A 24654-nucleotide genomic window follows, 5' to 3' on the forward strand; every position below is an offset into this window, starting at 1 on the left:
TTTTTTTTTCTTCCTGTATTTGGTTTGAGAAGCACAATTATGTCTGGTGAGCATTGGGCACTTCATTCTTATCTTAATGGATCTGATAGATGGAAGTACACACAAATGGCTCTACCTGTTGGTGCTAAGCTGACCCTCTATCCTTCCTGGGGATAGCATTAGCTCCCCATCCTCTCCAGGCTCCATGGCAGGATGTGCTAGTTTGCAAAACACACTCACAGCAGACTCAGCTCCATATGGTAATTCATTCTATCTATCATCTATCTATTGTCTATCCAGCTCTACATTATGAAAGGACTAGAGGGTAAGGATTGGAAGGCTTTCATACATTTCTTTGGACAATTCAAGATTTTGGGTAGCTCTGCTTTTTTGGACAAAGTGTGAAATGCTGCCTCTTTGAAGAGGGCTGCATGGTGGAAGGGCCACTTGAGATTTGCTGCTGCAGGCTGCTAGCATTTAGTTTTGATGTTATTACTGCTGTTCTGGGTTTTAAATATTTTAATGAAAAATTTTATTGTGTTTGTGGACTGGCTTTTAGCAAAGGCTGCAGTTTTAAACATTCTAATAAATGAATGGGAGATGTGTATAAAGAGAATTAAAAATGGAACTTAGCTAGCTCACACTTACAGATGATTTTACAGAGCACAATAGAGTCTGATGTTGTTTTTGAAGGTGAAGGGATAATGGTTCTTTTTCAGAACTGCCACAACTCCAAAAACTCTGCAAATTCATAGTTGGTTTGGTGAGTGTTTGATTGTCTCCTTCTTTCAAGTGGATTATTGTTGTTGTTGTAGTGGAATCGCCATGTTTCTGAGCTCTGCCTGATTACACAAAGAGCAAAGGGAATGGAGAAAATAGTAACTAACCTGGAAAACCTAACCTCATGAATTGCTTTCTGTTTCTTGCAAATGAGTGATAAAACCTTATTCATTAAGATCTATCAGTTTATAGATTTTATGAATTGGCAAAAATTGAACCTGTGTGTGAAACTTTCCCAATGATCAATGTTGTTCATTTGGTGAATTATACTCCTTCCTCCCACTTCTGGGTTTGAATCCTTAAGTTTTTTCCATAAAGAAATGAACTTAGGCAATCTAGCTAGGTTGTTTGCACACTGCTTTGGAAATGTAATTTCTTTTTGGTGTGGTGGTACCAGGAGCTCTATTGGAGAGTGTGGGCTCCTCTCTTTCCCGGTGTCCCCAAATATCAAAAGATAAAATGGAAAACAATTCTGAAATGTGCGGATGATTGTCAATTCCCTGTTTGCTCTTAGACTGATTTCTTGCCTTTCTTGGGGTCTGCCCTGCATAGTCAGCGTCAGTCAAAGAGATGCATGGGCAGGAAATTGGGGTCAGGAAAGAAGAGAGAGACCTGGCTAATGCTGTTTCTCTGCTTCAGGTCACATCTCTAGCAGCACCTCTAGCTCCCAAGCATGCCCTGCCACCACTCCCAAAGTCTCCCTCCAGTTTGTCATAAAAAAGAAAAAACTCTAACACATTATTTTCTGATTATGCATATTACAAGACCATTGTAAAAAACACTGCAAAAAGGAAAGTGGTGAAATTCTACTACTCAGCAATGACCATAATCAATGTATTGGTATATTTCCTTTTTTGTGTTTCTGCTCTGAATAATTATAAACTGGGAATGCTTTGGGGGAACTTCTACTAGTTGCCGTTAGTGGCTTCTCAGAGCTATAATTTGTGCATGAGCTTCTGTAATAAGAGAACATCTACTACAATATCATCCAGTTTCTACAAAGAGCACAAATCCAAGATACAGCAAACCATGGGTATAAGCCTTTCACCTTCTACCAAACATGCTCAGCCCTTAACACATGAAGGTCACCTCCAGAGCACATGTATTTGGAAGAAGCCTCTTTTTGCATATTGTCTGCTACAGGCAAACAATGACTAGCTTCAAAGGGTTTTCTCTTCAAAAGGGAAATAATCTTCTGAAGCAACTCAAGGAGGCCTTCAAATACATTCCTCAAGCAAAATAACAGTAATAGCAAACCCTGTGTTTATGTGACACTTTCTTTTGATAAGATCTATGTATTCTGGCACTAACTAAATTTTTCTTCATCCTTGTAAGGATTTGGGGAATTATTTTCATTTCCATCTTTATAGATGGGGCCAGCAAGGTAACCATGTGATCAAAGCCAGTGATCCAATACCTTCTGGAAGTTCAGAGATTCTCATTCCATAGATTCTGGGATAGGGTCAGTAATTTACATTTTACCAAAGCTCTTCCTGTGTAGGTGTATAGCCAGGTTTATTGAAAGGCTATTGTAGGAGCCGAATTATAGTCACACTGAGGAATCATATTGTGTGAACACTGTGTACACAATATGCTGATCTTCATGACATTTTGGGATTCTTTGAAGTATTAGTTCTTCAATCTCTGAGTACCCAAAATTGGGGATATTTAGACTTTTCTTGACCATGATTGGTTTTCTTCCTGATTTAGATAGTCTGTATACATGGTTTTCTGTGCGTGTTGCCTGCCCCACTGGGTGCAGGCTAGTCTCATATTTTGAAAGTGGAAGGTGGCCCAGACCTGTGATGACTAAGAAACAAGTAGCAGATGACAGTGGAAAATGATGGAAGTTCCTGGGTCCCTCCTATCCCTGTTGGGCACCACTGGCTTTAATGTTTTAAGAATCATTGGGGCTGGGGTTGTAGCTCAATGGTAGATCCCTTCTCTAGCATGTGTGAGGCACTGGTTTGATACCCAGCACCTCAGCAAAAGTGAGGTGCTAAGCTACTCAGTGAGACCCTGTCTCTAAATAAAATACAAAAATTGGGCTGGGGTTATGGCTCAGAGGTCGAGTGCCCCTAAGTTTAATCCCCAGTACCAATGAATAAATAAATAAATAGATTAAAGGTATTGTGTCCATCTATGACATATATATATATATATATATACACACACATATGTGTGTATATATATATATATGTATATACAACTATATATATTATATGTATATATACATGAATATATACATATATACACGTGTGTGTATATATATATGTATGTGTATATATATATATACACACACACACATACATACATGCTGGGTTTTCTGTTTTCTGTCAATGTGAATTAGCGATGAAACAACAATGATATCTGACTCCTCCCCTCTCTAAAATGCTTTAGTCCTATGTCTAATTTTTTTGGTAGCTAATTGAACTAATATGTTCCTAGAGGAAAGTTCATATATTAGATATCTTTTACTGCGAAATAAATAAAACCTAATACTTACTGGTTTAAAACAAGAAACATTTATTACCCTATAGTTTAATTCGGTCAGGAGTTTGGGAGGAGGGTAGCCAGATGGTTGTGCTGCGGTCTTTCATGAGATTGCAGTCATGATATCAGCTGGAGCTTTGATTATTCTACAGGCTCCACTGCAGCTGTAAAGTCAGGTTATAAAGTGGCTCGTTCACATGGCTGTGGGCTGGAGGCTCAGACTCCCTGTGCTGTTGTTTTCAGGGGCCCTCAGTTTCTTTCCTTGTAAGATTCCCCACAGGACTGCTTGTCCTCAGGGCATGGCTTTCCCCAGAATGGGTGATATTATAGAAAATGTAGAAGAGGGCCACCCAGGAGAGTGTGTCCCACTCTCATGACATTTTTGCAATCACTCTCATATTTTTTTAGTCATAAGTGAATCACTAGATACACTCCACCCTTAAGGGAAGTCCAGGAATTGGGCTTCACCTTTGAAGGGAGGAGCATCAAGGACTATGGATAATCCTTTACCATCCTAACTTTTCCAGTACTACATTTATATAATAATAGATCCTCAATGTTTAATGTTCAATGCTTAATGTTCAATGCTTAATAGATTCTAGAGCTCTCTTTTCTGACTTACTGACTTTAGACAGAGAAGAATAGAGATACTTCAGAATCTGGTTGATTTTGAATACCCTCTTCTGTCTGAGATGCACATGCCTGTGTGTGCATAAACACACACACATGTGCAATCTCCTGGTTCTAGATCTGATCCATAAAGCAGTCACCTAACCACTGTCACAAACAAAGCTTGCCACGGAGCCTTCCCCACCTCCATTCCCAGTCAGGCACTGGTCCCTCTGGTTTCTGACTTTTATTTTGATTATCCCATTCTTTGTCCTCAGGTTTGCCCTGAAGAAAAGCAGAGCAAGAATTGCAGTGACATTTGCAAGGAAGAGGAAAATCTTTTCCTTCCGCCTATGTATTCAGGAGTTGTGATATCCCTCATATCCTAGCAACAGTCTTGGAGGTGAGGCAACGCTTTGGGAGAATCAAAGCAAGTCTGACAGCAGCATCATGACTATTGAAAAGGCCTTTGAAAGATGAAAAAACTGCCAATTATATGTCTTTGAATTGGATTCCATGCAAACTCTCCCTGAAGGAATCCCATTTGCTTAGTGTCTGGGCAGGGACAGTAAGGGAGAAAGGAAGCCGGGGACATGTACTGCCCAAGTTGCACAAAGCAGCTCCTTTGGCAGAGAATGATGTCTGTTTCCCAGGCTGGGAGGTTACTGAAATGGGACAATGAATAAACCAAGGATCATGGTTCTGTCAGGCTTCTCAGGACATTATGCATTAAAGGCTTGTAAAGCACCTGTGAAAAATGCAGTTAATGAATGGTAAAGAGGAGGAAGAGAGCTGCTATGTGTAGGTCAAAGATGGTAGAGGACATTGCCACAGGAAGAGGGTCATTTTCTAAACTCTATTTCTTGTCCAAGGAATATTTACTTCTGTAACCTCTTGAAATAAAGCTCAAATTATTATAAGACATATAGGAAGAGTGTCACTAATGATAAAGTGACATGTTTTTACATCTTCTGAGGGACATGGGCAGAATTTTCTTGGTTTTTTAGTTTATTGGGGTGTGTTTATGAGGGACAATAATTAGGAAACGCAGGTGGCACTGTGCATTTCTGCTATAAAGCATTCTCTTCTGAGTGGTTTTGAATGACAAACATCAAAGCCTGTTGTTCACATTCTTTCATTAAACCATCATAGTGATCTGGAGACGTAGCTCTGTCTTTACAGGTGAAAATTTTGAGTTTTGGGGCTTAGGTACATTTCCCAAGGTCACATAGCTAATAATTGGCAGAACCAGAGTGGGGACTTGGGTCATCCAGCTTTCAGTGCTCTGTCTAATCTACTCTGGAACTGTTGCTTGCAGCAGGATTGCTATAGAAGTTTCCCAACTCTCATTTGGAATGGTTTTGTACTTTTTTGAAAAGCAGTAAAATGACCTCTTGCCTTTGCTCAGCATCTTAATCTATAAAATGATTTGATGGCTGGATTAATGTGGGGATCAAATGAGAAATGTTAAAGCATTTTTTAACCTGAATGTGCAGTTTAAATACAAGGCATTATGCTCTTGCCTCAGCTAGAACTTGCTTCTAGGGGATTTTATGATCTGAATGTTTGCTATGGCCCTGTCTTTATGATGAGATTGGTGTCCTTATAAAGAAGGCGGAGGGAGCTTCTTTACTAGTTCTACCATGCGAGGGTGAAGCAAATAGGCACCATGTATGAGACAGAGAACGAGTCCTCACCAGACCCTGTATGTGCTGGCACCTCAATCTTGGACTACCCAGCCACCAGAACTGTGAGCGACAAATTTCTGTTGTTTTTAAGTCAACAGTCTAAGGTATTTTGTTATAGCATCCTAAATAGACTAAGACAAATGTTTATATTAGCCAATGCACATGTGGTGAGTGCTGGTTGTGTTCAGTTCATTCCACTAAGACTGAATGTTTGCCGAATTGAGATGATGATGGGATTTCTACCTAGTGCCCTTGTGTTATTTCTTGGGAATTGGAGCATAATGAGTGTAAGAGCTGCTGAAATTGGCAAGGCAAAAAAGGTATCATTATCTGTGTGAGTTCTGTGCTCTCTGCACTTTTGGAGTTGAGCTGTATGAGTAGTAAATCATCACCTTTCTAGAAGATAAGCAGTTGCCCATTTTCAAATATTAAAATCCAAGAGAGACAAAGAAAAATGTGTTAGGATGATTATTTAGGGAAAAATGCAAAAATGACCCTGAGTTTCAAGTACAAAGGGAAAAAATTATCTGAGCTCTTCTTCCCATATAAATTCAAGTGGAAAAGAACAGTATACAGTGAAGTAATTGAATAAATAGCATGAGATATTTATAAGTTGAAATTTCTCTTCATAGGGAGAAGGTCTTGAATGCAAATGTGAAATATTTATCTTCTCACTGCTCACCATTGTCTACTTTAAATAAGGTTGTCTTGTTCATTAATAATGAAAAAGACAGCAGAACACCATCATTCTTGAGATGATTGTACAATTTATAATAATTTATCACTTCTAGGTGCTTACTCTCATTTATTAGTTTTCTTATGCGTCAATATCTTTAAAATGGAGACTACCAAAATTCTTCTCATTTTATGAATTTGGGAACTCTGCAGTGCCCAGAGATGAGTTTTGGGTGAGGTTAAACTTTGAGGATGGAGCGGACCTTTGGTTTATTTCTAGTGTCAAATATACAAAAGCCCCCTTAGTTCATTGTTTCCTACCGCCTCATTTTTTTGATGGAGACAATTGAGTCTAAAAGAACAGTGGTGGGTGAATTAGCAGAGGCTAGGACCTGGTCAGTCTGTTTCTTGAAGCTCAATTTCATTCAACCCCAATGTGCCTCACACTGAGCCACCCCAAGGGCTGCAGTATCTGGGAAGTTGTTCTCCCTGCTCTGCTTTGCCTTCTGGATAGAGGTCAAGTAGGGGTGAGCAGAAGTCAGGACACAATGGGAGTCAGCCTTGTAAAAGATTTCAAAACTCCTTAAGCATCGTTTTCATCCCACAACATTTGCATTGGCTTCACTCCTTGCCTGTGTAATCATCTTATTCCCCATCAGACAACATTACAAATGCGGGCAGCCATAGCCTCAATTTTCCAGAAGCCACCAGTTCCCGTACAGCCAAAGGAAGCAGAAAGGAGGGCCCAGCACAGTTTCTTCTTGGAATCTGACCCAAGCTTCCTCTCTTTCCTCCAGATTGCTTGTAGTCTGCAGTAACCTGAGCTTATTTTTGATGCTGGTAAGGGTGGTGGAACACAGAACCAAGTGCCATGTGGGACTGCAGGGGCCAAGATGGTGACATAAGAGAGCTGGATACTTCCAGAACTACTTGTAAACAAAGTGTGAAGTGAGACTGTAAAAGGATGTGAGCAGGGAAACGAACAGCGCAGACATAGCACAGGACCGGTGGAATCTCCAATCCTGTCTCTAATGCCCCCACTTTAATTTAATTCCATACTGTTTTTTTTTTTCCTACATAGTACTGGCTGCTTTAGAGTCAGGTCAGCAAACATGTACCAGACATTATGCTTGGTCCTGGAAAAGACAACTAAGGATAAGACCCTTTGTCTTCCAAAGACCCCATCAGCATCATTGGGAGATGTCACACCTGAGCCGTACTTTCAACCTGTTGAGTCAAGGATCTGCTACTGAAGCAAATTTCCTGGATTAATCTCCTTCACTCACTTGAGGGAAGGCAAGTGAGTGAACTTTGGGTGGCCTTGATTGGAAGTTGAGGGACTCTTGTGTGTTCTGGCCTGTGATACCTAGAGGGACAGACTCTGACTTTAGACTGCTGGTGCTTATAAGTGATTGACTAAACTCCTTTAGGTGAAATGAATGAGCACCTCAGGCCACTTAGGGAAATTTTAAAAATTTGAATACCAAAATCAAGTCTAAGTCTGATTAAGAAACATTTATTGAGCATCTAGGATATCCATGGTCATTTGGGGCATGAAGAAGAAGTCTAAAGCCAGTCCTTGCCCTCCATTTAGCAGTGGATGTGAGACTCACTGATGTAACCTACTGAATGAAGGACAGAGCAAGTAAACCTTAGAGAGTGTCTGCCCTTGGGGAAGTGGGAGTGTGGGGAACACCATCTTACATGCAGAGGTGTTAAAATGTGCAACTGAAAATCCTGGGAGAGAGAGGGAAGGTGAGTGGAGGGAGATCCTTACTGATAGGGACATGACTTTTTTTTACTGTCATGAAATGAAATGAGTGGTCCTCTTCATTAGTTAAAAATAATTAATAATTATTGATCATATTCCAGTCTAACATTATCTGGGTATTATATCCCATCATCCTCACAGCCACCAGATACGTTAATTTTCTCATTTTCCAGACAAGAGAATAAGAAAAAAGAGAAGTTAAGTCAATTACCTAATGTCACGTGGGAAATAAGCAGTAGGCCCGGAATTTGAACCTCTGGGGCTTTTGCTCTGTACAGTTCTGCTGTTTGGCTTAGGGATCCTGTTGGAGGGATCTTTGGAGGAGGGAAAGTGAGAGCCATAACCCTCAGGAAGTACAGCATAGAAAAGCAAGTGAGACAAAGCCTAAAGGAGCTGTGGAACTTCCTGGAAAATGAGGCAGTGGAACAACTTGGGGCATTTTATCTCTGTCTGGGGCAAGAGGCAACCTTTGTATTCTTGGTGGGACACAGGTGTGCATTTGCATGGGTGCCAGTTAACCCCTCTCCCCCTTAGGTTTGCTCTCTAGTGGCAGCAGTTCAGGGCAGGAGGAGAGAGCAATGGCCCTCTTGACTCAAGATCCAGGGCTGGCAACATGAATTAGGTAGGTGGAAAAGGGAAACATTTTGAGAATTCCCAGAGGGCCAGCAAGAATAAAGTTGCAATGCCTGACCTTAAGACTAGATATAAAGAACAATGAAACTAATAGACCAGGGGGCAGGGAAACAGACAGGTTTGGTGTCAAAATGGTGAGTTTGGAATCTGAGTGGTGTTGGCTACAGTGTGAGTGGGGATAACTGAATGTCGCCCAGGAAAATGGGTGGAGTTCATCAGTGAGGAACTGTGAGAAGACAATGTGGAGGTAATGGAGGATGTCATATATGAGCAGCTGGAGAAACCTGGGGTGATGCCTCCCAGGAGTCGCCTTGGTGGCTGGAGGGCAGTGTGCTCAGAGGTGTTCTAAATCCGCCAGACCTCCCATAGAGCAGGCTGTGATCAATGGACAAAAGAGGCCCCCCACTGTTAGGGAAGAATTTATTGGCTTGGTGCTTGATCTGAGCCTGAAAGGAGGAGACATGTTTGATGGCTGGGGCTACAAAGAGGGAAGGAGAAACACAGACAAGCTACAGAGGGTTGCTGGGAACTTCTCTCACCACCTAAGTTCTGCTCTTTGTGATGATCCACTGTGCGAATGTGAATGGTAATTATTAATATCCATGGCATTAGGGGCTTGTTTTGTTGGCATGCAGGCTTTGACCCCAAGAACTCTTGAAGGACAGTGCATTATGTTAGCATACACACTGTACTTATAGGAAGAGACCAATTTTGGGGGGAACCCATCTCTGAATTTCTGAGATAGACAGATGTATGAAAGCACAGAAATACATTTATGTGTTCTTGTCTCTCTCTGTATTATATTAAACAAAATATTTATTATTGTTTTCAGAGAGGAGAAAGGAATATGTTTTTTGAAGTTTAGTAACCCAGAGGGTTAGCTTTTCTGTCCTAACCAATAATCTTGGGCAAACACTGCCATCTCAGAACCCCCTTGAAGCCATTGTTGACATGATCTTGGGTTTTTGCATATGAAACAGCATATGGGTTAGGGATGTCTTCCTGGAGTATATCTTGAAATCTTTGTCAGTCTTAAGGCATGTCCTAATGAGTTCTTAGCAGCTACTATTAACTACTGTTTTGGAGATTTGGTGACAACCCTGCTATGTTAAATGAGAAAGAGCCAGCCCCTGAATGCCACACTGCTGCTGCCTGTTCCTAGAGTTGGCCCTGTTCTGCTCAGAAACCGCTTGTCTTAGTCTATCCCAACTTTTACAACAAAATACCATATACTGGGTGGCTTATAAACAATAGAGATTTATTTTATTTATCATACTTTTGGAGGCTGAGAAGTCTAAGATCAAGGTGCCCAACGATTTGGTGTCTGGTGAAGGGCTGCTTTCTTGTTCATAGATGGTTCATAGTGCCATCTCACTGTGTCCTCACAAGGTGGAAGCAACAAGGAGTCTCTCTGGGTCCTCTTCTACAAGGGCACTCATGCTATTCAAGAAGGCTCTAGTTACCACCTAAAAGTACCCCTCCTGATTCATCACCTTGATGTGGGTAGGATTTCCACCTGTGAATTCTGGAGGGACACAAACATTCAGATCCAACCACTACCTCTTCCTGAGATGATGAGAGATAAATAATTATGCTGGATATGAGGATAATTATTGTATACAATAACTCATCCAATATTCTTCCATGACATGTGCTTCTGAAAGCTGGCTTAGAGAACTTGTTTAAGAGTCTTTTAATACAGAAATAAAAAGACTTTCATGTTTTGGGGGAGAAAAGAAAAGGTGACTTTTGTGTGCTTCTTACTGCATATGTACAGCTTTGAATGGATTTATTATAGAACTCAAGAACAGAAGATTAAGAAATTAAGGATCATGATGCTTAAAATAGATACCACTATTTTTTTTTTCACTTTAAGCAAAGCAATCTGCCAGGCAGGTGAGATTTCTGAAATGGTGACAATGAAATATCCCAAAGCATGGGATGCTATTCCTCTGCCAGTAAATATTCCAAATGCACTTTTGATGAATATTTTAAATTTTATCCTAGCAACATGTAGATAAGCAGAATGAGAGAAGTGATCTGATGCCCTTTCCTGTTCAGGTGCCCATGTACATGAAGGATAAGGGTCTACTAGGCACTTAACAGCATTCTTAATCTTCAAAATTGAATCAGCACCCAGTTCTATGCTTTTTCTTTCAGGTTGCAGATTTTCTTTTGTTTTTGAAACCAGTGACAGCTAGGAGGGAAAAAAATCATCTTGGATATTTTTATAAGCTGTGTAATTGCTTTTCTTCCCTCATCAGATTAGTTATTTTCCCCTTGCATTTGCTATTAATGCCATTTAAAGAAAGGGGTTAAATCTAGTTGGAGTTTCAGTAAGATTAGTATGCAGAGTTGAAAAAAGTATAATCACAACTGCATGTATTTTGTATCAGAAATTGACCTCACATGTATGCAGACACCCTATTTCTTAGAAGGAAATGGTTGGTGTTTGCTTCTTGGAAATCCTGTAATACTTTGTTTACATATTTGCACCTCATGTTGTATTTATTTATGTCTATTTTTTATCAACCGTATTGTAAACTCCTTAAAGGCAATGGCTCTGGCTCTTTGTTTTTTCAACATCTCCAGCTATGCCTTGCTACCAGCAGTGGTTAGGTTTCTTTAATAAATTCAACACATGCAAAGGAATAATTATGTATGTCTGCTTTGCTAATGAGCTACCTATGTGGTTTGATTTGAGGGCTACCAAACTCATTGTCCTCAAATATTTTCTGAGTTGAAATTTCTTCATTTCATTTTCATCATTTTAGAGGTTTTTTTTTTTTTTTTTTCCTTTCAGAAAGCATCAAGTTTTACCTGGGAATTGAGCCTGGAGGGCATGGGACACAGACAGATGCATTTTGAATGGGGAAGGCTGGTGGGAAGAGTATGGAGTTGGGATGCTGCTGGCAGGGACAGTCCTACCCTGAGGGTACCTGGGGGAAGATGCTGCCGAAAGGCAGTAAGATACTATCAAAAGAGGTCTATTTTGCATCTTTCCTAAGATGAGCTATGGAGATTTTAAAAACATCAGGCAACTAAAAAATCTTGCCTGTTCAGTTTTTTCAGTTCAATCTAAGGCAAGAGTTTAGAACTGCCAAAACTTAATTAGACCCCTAAGTGCTCACCTACTTCTGTACACAACCTCAATGGCTGTGCTCAGCAATGCTGTAGACAGCTGTGGTCTTGCCAGGTGAGAGGTAACCTGTGAGGGTATTCATGCTCTTCTATGTCTGCATCAGCTCTTCATTCTGTACATACAAGGAATTTCCAAAAACATTCACTTCCCTTAAAATGCTCTAAAAGACTTCGGCAGGATGTCAACCTGGAGGGTGATCCCAAGGGACCATAACAATCATAGGGCTCTCCAAAGAGGAAGGAAGCTCTGGCAATACACTCAGAGGCAACGTGACCCAAGATACTTTCTCACCGTGTCCCCTCACCAACCTCTGCCATTGTTTTCAGAGTCCCTTAGTAAGCTAGCAAGGGGCTCAGATATAAAGAACTCACATTTATTGCTTCTGTTTTTATCCTTCAAAATATCTAAATTCAAGTGTCCAGAATCATACAAAGTAGGTGTTGTTAGACAACAACATGTTTCAGGACAGATACATCAAGAACAACGTGGCTTTTGGCAAATATATAACAATATTTTATGAACTTTTCTGATATAAGGCAGGATTTTTTTTGAGTACTGAAATCTAAAGCTGATCAAAAAATAGTTCAGTTTTCTCTTGGTGGTAGACATAGGAGAGGCAATGGGGCAGGTGGGGGCGGGGGGGGGGAGAGAGAGAGAGAGAGAGAGAGAGAGAGAGAGAGGAAGGGTGGGAGTCCCTGGGCATGGCTGCTGTATTTCAGGGTCTGTCAGCATTTCCATTACTGAAACCTCAGGGGGCTGTAATTTAATGTAACTATAAAAATTTACCCTCTGAATTTAAAGTTATCATCTTGCAATTTGCTTTGCTGATGTTTTACATTTTTTGAAGAGAGGAAAGGATGCATTTTCTTCCTGTGTTAAAATTAGAAGACAAACATAGAAAGCCTACTTTACTTGGTTATTTTTGAGAGACCATTGAAATAAGATAAAATAATATGGGCTTGAAGTTAAACCTTTTTCTGTTTCCATAGTTCTCTTTTATTTTAAAGTATTGTCTTCACCTACATCCTCTTCTTTGCCTTCCAGAATGTGTGTGTGTGTGTGTGTGTGTAACAGATTATCTTTTATATCATCTCTCTCTCTCTCTCTCTCTCTCTCTCTCTCTCTCTCTCTCTACCTCCTCTCCACTAAACAAACATTTGTTCCTATTTGTAAGCACTGTGCTTTGGGCTTAGAAGAACAAAGAATAAAATATTCTCTACTTACTAAATATCCTTTTTTTTCCTTAAATATTTGGTTTGTTTTATTTGTCTATATTAGGTTTAAACATTTTTAAGGGTAAAAACTAGCATTAAATGCATAAATATACTGAAAAGCAAAACATAACACGTGTCATAAAAAAACTTGTTAGTTTTGAAAACTGATGACTTTCTTTGGCATTACTAATTATCTCCCTTTAGCATTTCTTCCTTTATGCCCAACTGAGTGAGATTCACAAAACAACCCATACCAAGATGTGGTAAATAATATAATAATCCCTCAAAGATGTCCACATTCTAATCCTTGGAATCTATAAATGTGTTACCTTATATGGTAAAGGGATATGAAGGCTGCAGATGGAATTTAGGTTGCTGATCCACTGACCTTATAATAGAAGATTATCCTGCTTTGTCTGGATGGGCACAATGTAGTCACAAGCATCTAGTGCAATCACAAAAGCAGAAGAGGGAAGCAGAAGAGGAGACTGGAGGAATGTGACATAAAGATCTAACTCCATTGCTGGCTTTGAATATGGAAGCAGGGACCACAAGTCAAGAAAGTCTTAGCTATCTAGAAGGTAGAAAGGTCAAGGAAATGGATTCTCCCCTACAGCTTCCAACATCTTGATTTAGCCCAGTGAGACTCATCTTGGACTTCTGACTTCCAGAATTTTAAGATCATATTTTTTTTTGTTTTATATCACTGTTTGTGGTAATATGTTATAGTAGTAATAGGAAGCTAATATGCAAATGGAACACAGAACAGATCACCCTAATAGATTACTCAATTAATTCCCTTTCTGGTGGATCAGAGCCCTCAAATAGTCTTTCTGAGTTTACTGAGACTCTGTTCATTCCAAGTCCTCATTTGTATCCCTACCATTTCAAGTCCATACCATGGACTTCTCATTTCTCCTATCTTCTATTTTCCTCTCCAAAACTACCTTGTCTTCTTGTTTAGGGCTTCTTCTTACAGATGGAAAAACCTCTAATAAAAAGTCTTTTTTCAATGAAGAGGATTAACTTTTGTTCTATATGATCTGCATCATTCATGATCCAATCAGGAGACAGAAAACACAAAGTTATTCAAACAAGAAAGTCAAACATACAGAATTATTAACCTTAATCATAACATTCTTTAGTTCCACAGCCCAATAAACAAGCACAAAGAATTTGATGAAGTTGTAGACATTATTAATTTTATAAAATTTCAAGCCTTGAATACATATCTCTTCATTAATCCCTAGGACAAAATGGGAGGAATGCGAAGACTAATTCTGCCACATATCCAAATATGATAGTTCTGAGGAAAAGCAAGTGTGCAGTTGTTTGAATTGCAAGATGATCTAGCTGCTTTTTTTCATAGGATGGCATTTTAAATTGTATGAATGACTGACAGACTATGGTTATGCAGACTTAGGTATTTGGTAGACATTTTCTTAAAAATTAAGAACAAAATGAGCCTGTCACTCTGAGAAAAAAGTGAACATTTGTTACCAGTGATAAAATTCAAGCTTTCAAGAAGAGATTAGAATTTTGGAAAACTTTGAGCTTGACAGCTTCCCAATCCTTAAAGACTTTTCTAATGAAATTGATGGTGGTATTACAAATATGACTTTTTGATATTGTATGAAATGTGTCAGCATTTAGAAGAACTGATAACCCTGTGAATTAATGTTTTCTAAATGACCAATGTAAGCTGTCCCAAATCATTCCCAGGTCAAAGATCTATTTAGACTATGAGATAGACCAATAGATTTTAATGCAATAGAAGACATAATGTTCATTGATATGACTTCTGATTCCATACTGCAGATAACCTTTAAGGCACTACCACTTCTGAAGTTTTGTGTAGTATCAAAGAATTTCTACTCTTATTTGCAAGAGCTATTAATCTCTTTCTTTTTCCAAGGACTTACCTATGTGAGGACGAATTTTATTCATGTACTTCAGCCAACATGTCACAACAGCTTGAGTGCAGAAACAGGTATGGGAATCCAGCTGTCTTCCATGAAGTCAGACATTAAAGCAAATTGCAAAGAGAAAATAATACCAATCTTCTTACTAAATTATTTGTGAAAACATTGTTATTTTGAATAAAAACATTTTATATAGGTTAATATATAATCAATTTTATATTAATAAATATTTAAATGATTATCAATTAAAATTTCAAATATAGAAAATATTAATGGATAAAACTCACATGCATAAAACTCTTTGGGATAGCCAATGATTTTTAAAGATTATAAAGATCTCCTGAGGACAAAAGGTTGAGAACTGTTGACATAGGCAATAAATGGGCAGAAGTTGCAGACCTGGGCTTATGGCAGGAAAGTATTTGAAGATTGCAGCTGTCATGATCTCACTAGTAATTAGAAAAAAAATGAATGTTAAAATACCAGATAAAAACAATTTCTTGCCGCTCATATTGGCAAAAATTTTAAAATCTGATAGTTTCAAGAATGATGACAGTAGATAAAATTAAGTACTCTTATTAATCATTAGTAGAAGTTTGAGTGTGATCACTGGTAACAGCCAATTGGCAATCTCTTGTTTAATTGAAAATGTATTCGATAGCCCAGAAAAATCTACTCCTAATACTCTTGAGAATCTGTCACTCATGTGTTCATGGATAAATGGGCAAGGATGTCTATTATTATCTTCTTTGTAATAGGAAAACAAACCAACCAAGCCCTCAGTGATGGCTAAATACAACGTGGCACCTTCATGCACATTGAGACCCTGTATAACTGCTAAAATAAATGCACCAGAGCTCTAAGTGGATAAGGACCTTAAAAGAATCATATTGGTGAAAACAGAAAATTACAGAGTTACATGTTTGGCACAATATCATTTACATGAAAAATATGTGTTAGGTTGAACCACACGAAATTGCATTATTTAGGTAAAAAACAGTCAAATATCAGCAAATCTATATTATTCAAACTAAATACAAAGGAGTTTAAGAAATAGCCTTGAAGTGATTGCACTGAATTCCTTTTGGGAAGGAAATGGGCCTAACCGATGAAAGGTTCAACTTCATCTGCAATGATGAATTTTTTTAATAAAAAAGAAAGAACAAGAAAACATATCAAAGTTGTAAGTTGTAAATGGTGAATACTTGATGGTGGGTACTTGGATGTCTATTTTATTATTATGTACTAAAGACTTTAAAAAAAAAACTTGGAATTGTCCAAAAGAAGATGAAATGACTCAAAGACAGCATGCTTCCCATTACTTCAATGTCCAGGGTGTTGGAGGGGACATTAAAATTTCCCATGGAGGGACTTCCAGGAACCCAGTGACTTTGCCCAAAAGAGTAAATGTGCTTTCAGCAGCTTCAGATCTTGTGGCAACCTGTTGTGGTGGAGAAAAGGCATGGGGATCATGGATTTTTTTTAGAGCCCTATAAATCTCAGTACAAAATCAGATCCATTATAGACTGACTTCTAGGTACTTGGTAAAGGAAGATTTTTTTTTTAAACAGAATTTTTTGAGCAGAGCTAAAAATACTGACCTCCATCCAGCTACTCTTAATAGAATCCCTTTGGATATTTTTCCCAATCACTGTGAAAGTTAGCAAGGTCAACTAAACATACATAGAATGAACTTCAAATATACCGATTATAGTTAAAAGGTAGCATGTAATCTCATGTATAACAAGTATCATCTTTAAATTGTATTCATATTTTTGTCTGTTTTAAATTGCTTTCAAAGTAGAATTTTTAGTGGGAACCTCACAAGATAGAAAATGAAGGGTACTATCTGTAAACATTTTAGTCTTGTAAGCAGATATTATTTGCAGAGGTCTGTTGTGTAGGGAAGAAGAGATGATTTGTACATGTTTGAAAAAAATTTCAGTCTGTGTGGTTAGAGCTCAATCACATGAAACTCCCACCAAAAATACCATAGAAGCAACAAACTTGGGCCTTGACAGTGATGACTGGAGAGAGCTCTAAAGTCATCGTGGAGAGATTGTACAAGGCACTTGGCAGGGAAGGGCTTCTCCCTAGAGGCATGTCCCCCAGAGGCCTGAAAAGGGAGATGATCCAATTTACCCATGTGAAGGATGGCTTCCTCTGGGACTTGTGATTTTCTGCTGAGTCTGGAGGTTAATTCTGGAAGAATGGATTGAGCTAGCAACAGAGGGTGATTCATGGCCCTGGCTTGACTCTTGCAAATGAGTCGGGAAATATGAGGAGTGTGAAATATAGCAGGCGGTGGCTAAATAGTTCAGGGATAGTTATTGTTATTAGAATGTGTGAGGCAGTCTTCTTCTATTTATAGCCTGCCGTGCTGAGCCTCTGCTAAACTCCCACCTCCACCAAAAGAACTCAACGTGACATCAGGCTGAAGAGCTGCTTGTCTAGGTGAAATTACTAGGGAATTCCAATGGAACTTCAAATTATTCACATTCAATGACATTTTCTCATGAAAAATGTAGGACTGCTTATAGCCAGCTGTCAGACAGACAGTGACATTAAAATGTGCCCGAGGAGGCCTCGGGTACTTTGGGGTTTTATTTCTCTAGGTCAGATCAAAGTAGATTCTTTAGTAGGTCTCTGCCTTTTTCTCACGCTGACCCAGGTCAAACTGGCCTCAATGAACTGGCTTCTGTAAGGCACCCGTCGAATCTTTTCTCATTCTTGATTAATCTCCGTCTTCTTGGCTTGGCATTCACATGGTTTACTTGTTCTCTAATTAGTTCATTCATTCAGTTTCATATGTACTGGGTAGCAGGCGAGGGGTTAAAAATAAAACTTGTCTTCAGAAAACTTTACATCTAGTGAAGGAGAAAACACACACCCTTAAATAGTCTTAACATGGAATGAAATGACACAGGCTATATCAGCCAAGAGCAGAGAGTTGGTTGAAGGGTGATGTTCAGGTAGTAGTATGTGAAAGAGGGAAGAAGCAAGACATGGAAGAGAGATGTATGGAATTTTTGTAGCAGAAGCCATACTCACAGGACAAAGGTATGAGCACTCTGACCAGATTTATGGTTTGGTGTTCCTTTAGATTGATGTTTTTAAATATTGCTCAATATTTGTTGGATGGAGAGAATATAACCCCCACATATTCCTCTTTATTGGCCCATGTCGTTGGGTTCTGGCCTCAGGTTTATATACCCTATTTAGCAGGTAAAAACTCTGAGTTTACCTGAACCCACTCTCCTTGGAAGGCAGTCTAGCTACCTACCATCTGTGGTTATTCACACTTACCTCTGCCAATCTTCCCCACTCCTAAGTGGCTTTATTAAATTATTCCTCCCTAACACCTACAGTGCGGTTTCTGAATGGAGGCCTAGTAAACACAGTTTGCTCCATTTCATTATATTTTTGAGCCTAGCTAGGGTAGTTGCCATCTGGCCCTCTCCTTAATCTAGCTCTGGGAAATAGCAATATCCTGAGCAAAGGTTTGGAGGCTGGAGAGCTTGAAGATGACATCCCAGAATGTGAAGCACCATCTGCAGCAGAGAAGTGTGAGAAATGGTGCAGAGGAAGAGGCATCCGCTTGGAGAGCCTCTGCAGGCTAATCTAAGAGAACTGGCATCGGTTTAGTGAGTCATAGTAAGGCACTTAGGGATTATGAGCCAGGATTATGATTTATATAATCAGATTTATATTTTTGAAATTCCTTTTGGGTTAATAAAGAGAAATAGTGGATTTAAAAATGTATAAAGGTTAGACACTTTCAGCATAATTTTTCTTTGTACATTTCTATGTTTTAAAAAATTTGTATAATCACTCATAGGTCATTATTATGGTTAGTATTTTGGTCTGTTTCCATGAATTTCTATTTCTTTGTGTGTGTGTGTGTGTGTGTTTATATGGTAGAAATTACACTGTATATATAATTTGCCAGTTTTTATACGTAATATAACAATATTAATATCTCATATTATTAAAAATCACTTTATAAACATAGTCTCAATTTGTTGTAAAATATTATGGAAATAGTATTATTTCCTGAATCATTTTTCTATTGCTGAACATTCGGGTTATTATCCATTTATCTATTTTTAAGTAGTGTTATAATTATTTTATTAAGATTCATTTGGCAACAATTTGATTTGGAGAAGGAGGTTATGTTGCACAAATAACAAATGGTTGGAAGTGAGAGCCCAAGACAGGAAGAAACTGTACTGATTCAAGGTCTAACTGGACAATGGTGAAGAAAAGGTAAGGAGATCCATTGGGTTATTGTTATGTTCCCAAGGTTTGATTTTCTTAAAGTTACACCAGGTTTTCCTCCTCTTCCTCACCTATGGAGCCCTCAACTTGTGTTTGTTTAATGAACCAATGAGTAAATGAAGGTGAGGCTTTGCTGCTGTTGTTGTTGCCAAAGACCACCACACCACATCCACGCTAAACATCCTGGCTCATATAATCTCCCCGAAGAATACTGTCCAGTCTCAACGTGCCAATTCCCTCTGATGTGTCTGATGGATTTGTTCATTATCTTCATAAGCAGAACACCCATGAAAACAAAGAGTGGTCAGCAAAGAAGGTAATATATTTAGGACTTAATATATTTAGTTTCATCTTTTAAATAAAGTTTCTTATTTACTTCTGGCCAATGTTGTAGCCATTTGCAAAAAAGTCTTATAATATGCTCAGCTCTGTGCTTGCTGCTGGGGCAACTAAGTTGTAGATTCTGCCTCAGGCAAGTAAATTTTAAACTTTAGTTGAGAAATAAAAAAATGATACCCAATAGTAAAAAGAATACGATAGAGTTATGTTTATTCGAGAATGCATTTACTACCTGCTGAAGCTCAGGGAAAAAGGATAAGAAAATGGGAGAGAAACATTAGTGAACACACTAGAAGGCAAAGCCGATTTTATGAACTAAATTGAATTTCTGACAGTTGTGATTTTGTTTAACTCTGCAAAATGGAGGCAGGCAACAGCTGGTCCCCACTTGCTGTGTAGTGGATCTTTTTTTACTTTCTTATGATAAATGGGGATCCCTAAACTCATTTAACCAGTGCCTCCCCACCATATTCTCAGCTGAGCTCTGACCTGCATAGACAACCTCAGAGACAGGCAGACCTGCTATAATACATGCGAATAATCAATATTTTCTGGTATGATGACCTCACTCTGGGAAATAATGCTTATGAGTTAATAGAGCTAATGAGAATATATTAACTATTGGTTTAGTGAAAGTGATAGCAAAGTAATCTAATTCCTACTGGCTCCTGGATAACCTTCAATTTAAAGGTAATGACATTACGGAATGTTAAACCAAATATACTCAAGTGTACATGGTATGTACTCACTAGTCGGGATAGGCGATTATCATAAAGTCTTAGTTATGATTCTTGAGAGAAGAGCCTTTTCACATGGGTTTCATGATAGAGGTTAGGAATTCTGTGGAGTTGAATTAAAAAGACAGTACACCTTTTTTTTTTTTTTTTTTTTTTTACCAATCTCTAATGAAATTTAGCAGTTTCTCATTATAAATATAGGCCACTAATTATAGTAGAATTTGCAGTATTCTCTTTGGTCAATCATAATAGAAATTACAGATGTTTTTGTGTTTATCAGGCCTACATCTTGTTACTTGATGCAGTAAAAACGAAAAATTATATTACTATGTCTTTAAATTGTTTTAAAATATTTTTGTATTAGCATTTAAATATAATTTGTTCCTTTTGTATATGTTTTAATTTTATACTTTAAAAAATATGACCATGAGAAGGCATCATAGACTTTGCCTGACTGTAAAAGGACCTGCTTATGAAAAGGTTAGGGACCCTTGCTTAGCATAAGGAAGTTGGAGCCTTCCCCACCCCATGGAAATGTTGCTATTTGCAATACAAATTCTTCCTATTTTTTTCTCACACAGGGGATCCCACTAGTCCCTTTCTATGGGGGAGAACTTGGACTGGTTCTGCTGTCAGTTTACACAGTGAGATCTTCACCATATGTAACTCTCGAGGCTGGAGAGATGACACGCCGCCAAAATGGTTGGGAAACATGGAGAAGTGGTGAGCTCTGGCTGGACCACCCTATAAGGAGAGGTGACTTCTGCAAAGTGGTATTCTGCTGCAGGCTGCTGCTCTGCGTCCTTGGCTAGGCTGCCCCTGGACACTTACATAATATTAACAACATTAAAAAAAGTAAACTGACAAAACTCAGAGATGCATGAACCTCCTCTTCTTCCAATTATTTGGCTTGGTGGAGGGATGGTAGCAGAAAAGAAAAGGAAAAAACCATGGTCACTCCTAATGGTCATTTCGCCTCCAAACCTGAGTCCTACTTGATAGTGTGTTCTTGGGTAATACATCCTCTCTTGTCTATGGGTTCCCCAGTTTTCAAATGAGGCCAGTTCTGATCCTGACTATGTCCTGAGGTTAGTAAAGGTGGAGCAGTTCTTCGGGGATCAAGTTTTGTTCTAGTGGCTCTGACAGTCCAGGACTGTGAGAAGAGGAATGAAGAGAATGGGTAGAATATAGCATCTCGGGGGCCTCTCGAAGGCAGACTTGCAGTGTGGCTGTGTCTGCCATAAGGAGAGCAGAGGAGGTTCTCTTGGGCACTGGCTTTCTTGGATCATCAAAAGTGGAAGTTGAACAGTGTCATCAGTGAGGAAGTGCAGATGCTGCTATACAGAGACCTTTGGAAGCCAGCTCTTCATGGTCACATTCTTGGGTAGATACTGTAACTGTCAGAGAGTAGGAGTAGGTTATTTGGGCTCAAGAATGAGTCTGGTTCAAATGGTCATTGTCTTCCATAAAGGCTGACTTCACTTTCTATAGCCCTTATCCTTTTTTATTTACTTTTATCTTTCACATTACTTTTGCTTACTTTAAACATTGCTTGTTCTCATGTGCTGAGCTCTGAGAATGAAAATAAGGCTCATGGATAAGATTTTTGTGGCCTAAGTTGGGAAAGTAGAAAAGGTGCAGAGGAAAAATATGCATTTCAAGTGTAAGTGCCTGGTTTATTGGGGATAATCGTGAAAATGTGTGGCTTCTCAAACTGCTTATCAGTTTCTTCCAAGTTGTCTTATAGTAACCTGCTTCATAGAGACCCCTTGATACAGCATAAATTGTAGTGATTTGAGTGAATGGCTTCAGTACTCTCCAGAATCTGAAGCCCACCCTCTCTCCCAGAACTTGGAATTCTTTGGAATTCCAAGAGAGAGAAATGCTTGTGAACTCATGTGCCAATAAAAGTGTAATCAAAATTACTCTATTAAAACTTCCTCAGTTGCATGGGACTCTACCTAAAGTAGTTTGTTCTTACAGTACAAAGGCTTTCATTTAACAGAATGTTTTGTTGGTTGAAAGTGTTGTATAATATGTTTTTAGAAGGAAAAGATAAATGCTAATGAGGTAGCTATTGGAAATTTGTTCAAGAAACAAACTTTCATGAAATGGTTTGAGATTAGTAGAAAATCTGCCTACTCTCCTATACCTGCTATCAGTTTATGACTATGATTAATATCCAGGAATGATCTAAGACATATAAAACCTCAAATCACAAAAGACACAGAAAAATTTGAGAAGAACAAAGTTTGGATCTCATTTTTTTTTTTTTTTTGCTTACCCCTCGTTATCAAATCTCATATTGAACATGTTGAGTAATTGAAGTTTTACTCTTCCTTAGAAAGAGAGCCAAATTTTGCTGAGTTAGCTACTTGAAGGGAATGGCATTGACCTCCTATTTAGCAACTAAGACACTATGTTTAAGCATTATTATATTCTTCAGGTTGTAAAATAAATTTAGATTTATTTACCAGTGTAGCTAAGGAATTGATGGCAACCTTATTCTAAGTGCATTTTATTTAAATACTCTGTAGAAGACAAGAAAATTATACTTAGGTAATATCCAATTGGCAAAAGGAAGAAATTTTATCATAGTTCTTTTTTCTTCAGAATGAAAAAGTTTATGAAGAGGAAACTTGAAAGTGAAGCAAATGTTATATGATTTTAAGGATCTGACCTTTATTGGCAGTGTGTGTGTGTGTGGGGGGGAGGGTAGGCAGCATTGAGGGGAGATTTTCTTTTTTCTCTTTCTTTCTTTTTTTGGCTGTTAGTACCTGTAATTCCAATGAACATTGTAGGATTTTTGGAACATAGCACTTTAATCACTGAATCTTGACCAGGAATAGTAAGAGAGATTTATTTATCATTTCATTTTACTTGAGAGGCTGAAGGAATATTATTCACAGTTCTGGACTTTCTTTTTTCCATCCATGTAACATCTATTTCAGACTTATTATTTTATGTCTGTGACAAGATGAATCATAAAATTAAATGCAAAATGTTCTTGTTTATACCTCTAGACAGAGAAACCAGTATTCAGCTCAGTGATAGAAGGTAATAAGCCTTATTCCTCTCTGCAAAATATCTAAAAGGGCTTATTTGCAAGTGCTTGCAAAAGTATGTACACCATCCTTGAAACGTTAAGTTTGGTGATTTAATAGAGACTTGAAGTTTATGAACAATATGAAGAGAGGCACAAGATGTAAAAAATTACATGAATTGTTGCAACTGCACTTGAAACTTTAGAACTCCAATTAGATCTGATCACACATTCTGACTTATGCTTTCTATATCAGTCATCCAGAAAACTGAGCTAGGATTTTATTCCATAGTATCCTGGCTATGTCCTTGCTCTTTAGGTTGTCCTTCTGTGTCTGAAAGTTCTTATTGTTCTTTTTGCCTCCTTTGGAAATCAACAATTTCCTACCCTCTTTAAATCAAGTGAGGAAAACCAAATGAAGTTTTATAAAAATGTTGACTTCCCATTCATTTACCAAATGCCTACCAATGGGCCAAATGCTGATCTTCATCCTGAGGATGTAGTAGTGAACAAAATGGGTATAATTCCTGTCTGTGTTGGACTTATGTTCCACTTTGGAAGCAGATGCTAACTCAATGAAAACTTATAAAATTTAAAATTGTTTCAAGATCAATGGTGAAAAGCAAAAGATATCAAAGCTTAAAATTAATATTGGTCTTGGACAGATCTTTTTGAGAAGGTCTAAAATGACTTGAAGGATAAATAAGAGTTGGAGAGTGAAATGGAGAGGTGGTTGTTCCAGGCATGTAGCAACAGAGTGTGAAGTCTCTGAGGAGGGAAAGACCTGGAATAGTTGAGGGAATGGAAAGGTGGTGATGGTTGCAGCATCGTGTCTTCTGGGAGGAAAGTGTATTGGGACAAGTTTGGAGGTACGGGCAGGGGTCAATAGGGTGCCAGACCTATGCTTTACTTGAAGAATTATAGGTTTTATCCTACTCTACATGCACACACACACACACCCCACATAACACACATAACTGATTGGTCCTTTTTTTTCTAGACAATCCTGACCAATACATCATGACACTGAATGCTTTTTTCTTTTCTTCTTATTCTTTTCTTGTGGTACCAGGGTATTCTGCATATTAGACAAGCACTCCACTGCTGAACCCACAGCCACTGAAAGCTTTTAAGGCAGAGAATAACATAATTGGATTTAAGTAGCCAAAGACCACCTTTATCTGTGAGAAAAATCAATTGGAGAAGGAGGCAAAAATGGATGATGGAGTAATACTATTTTAGTTCAGGACAAGATCACAGTAGCTTGGACTCCAGGCATAGGATCAAAGAAGAGCAGATGTTAGCAGGTTGCAGATATATTTTGTTGGTGAAATAAATGAAACTTGGAAAT

At 38.5% G+C, this 24654-nt stretch overlaps 1 long non-coding RNA gene across 1 annotated transcript; it reads left to right on the forward strand.

Annotated features, from left to right (window-relative positions):
• The first annotated feature begins 4138 nt into the window (after window positions 1-4138).
• On the forward strand, window positions 4139-21067 carry LOC124080813 (uncharacterized). Its single transcript, XR_009225175.1, has 4 exons — window positions 4139-4264; window positions 14900-14974; window positions 19042-19172; window positions 20842-21067. It is a non-coding gene; the product is annotated as an uncharacterized LOC124080813 (long non-coding RNA).
• The last annotated feature ends 3587 nt before the right edge of the window (window positions 21068-24654 follow it).

Source organism: Marmota monax, unplaced genomic scaffold (assembly GCF_021218885.2).
Source record: "Marmota monax isolate L192 unplaced genomic scaffold, Marmota_monax_Labrador192_F-V1.1 WCK01_AAM20220418_F8-fsc00048, whole genome shotgun sequence".
NCBI classification, from domain to species: domain Eukaryota; kingdom Metazoa; phylum Chordata; class Mammalia; order Rodentia; family Sciuridae; genus Marmota; species Marmota monax.